The sequence below is a fragment of the Mytilus galloprovincialis genome, chromosome 10, assembly GCF_965363235.1.
Source record: "Mytilus galloprovincialis chromosome 10, xbMytGall1.hap1.1, whole genome shotgun sequence".
In the NCBI taxonomy this organism is placed as follows: domain Eukaryota; kingdom Metazoa; phylum Mollusca; class Bivalvia; order Mytilida; family Mytilidae; genus Mytilus; species Mytilus galloprovincialis.
In genome coordinates, this window is record NC_134847.1 from 52,472,782 (window position 1) to 52,474,464 (window position 1,683).

Genomic DNA, 1,683 nt, shown 5'->3' on the forward strand with positions numbered 1-1,683 from the left:
TCGCATCGTACATCATTCCGGTAGAGTCATACTACGCAAACATCATTTATATGCTAATCTATTATCCTGTGGTGATGATTCTGCGATGCCAATATGAACCTTTCACATGATCATTTCGTTATGGAGGATAAATATTCAGCTTTTTTATTAATTGTCAATATAAAAAGTTACAACCTGAAAAGTCTGTGTACTACTACATGTACATGTATATTTAATGTATTGTTTTTCTTCATAATAGAGAATTAAGTCAACGTGTATAGGGTTTATACAACTGAATATTAATGTACATCATACAAAGTTACACTTCTAACATTTTTTAAAACAAATTATTTGTCCGATTCAGACCCCCCTTTTCAAAAATAAATAGGTTTTATATTAGATATTACCAATTAGTTTCCCTTTAGTTAATAACAGATTTTAAACTTCAAAAGATATAATATATAAATAGAGTAAAAATAGAAAAACGGGGGGTGGAGTGGGGGGGGGGGGTCATGTCCCAATTAAGCGCATGTGATTCTGTAGAAATTTTGAGTGGGGGCCTATACTGACATTATCCTCAGATTTTTCATTATAAAACTAAAATCTACGTTTTTATGTTGTAACTTGTATCATTATTTACGCCAAGATACATTTGATCCATTAAATGTAATGAAAATTATTTCATTTAAATATAATGGCTTAGTACCGATTTGCATTGACCATAATATTATGGATTATGGTGTTAATTATAGAATACATCCAAACGGGAAAACGCTCTTATGAGTACATACATTATACACATGTAGTGGCGACGGGAGCCAGATTCTCTTGATTTGGGAAGTGGGAAAAAAGTTAAGGATTTTTTGTCACCGTGCCATTAACTTCTTTGACAAGAAAAACAGGAAGAGTTATGTAACGATACACATTTGTGGATTTTTATATGTAAAAAAAAAGTTTCATTGAATACGTGTACACAGTTACTGACAAAAGTTGTTGTTGGCATCAAACACGAATTTTGAGAGTAAAGGGGCAATTAGATCTATTACACTTATATTCCTTTCACCATTTCTGCAGTCAATCTATATTTGAAATTTCTGACATCGAAATTGACTTTCGCCTATGGATACACATTTATTACTTTCTGAAACCTGCTAAAGCATACACTAACAATAAAAAAAATAAGAATAAAATAGCACTTCGCTGAGCGCAGCAGTATGTATGCACCATATTAAAAGTTCGGACGTTACAGAGCTACAATTTTTTGTATTAGTTAAAATAAATCCCTAAAACCTTGCTTATTATAAGTAAAAAAAAACATTGAAACATTTGAATAACACCTTGATTTATTACTTGTATGTATCTGTCAAAGTCTGTTGAATCTGCATGAAACAAATACATAGCATTTCACATGTATCATATCACCACAATATATATCATTGACAACATATACATTAACTCTCATTTAATATAATTGGATCTGCTGCAATAATCATGTTTTCCTTAAGATAAGGTCGAATTTACGAAAGACCTCCTCCTTAATTTTAAGGGAGTTTACCAGTTAGATTTTAAAACACATGTGCTTGGCATGTTTAATTTCACAAACAAACAAAAAGCACTAGGCATGTAGGTGTACAAATTGCAATAATTCCTCCCAAAAGTTGAAATCGTTTAAACATGTTGACACGGTATAACATTTGATTTCGG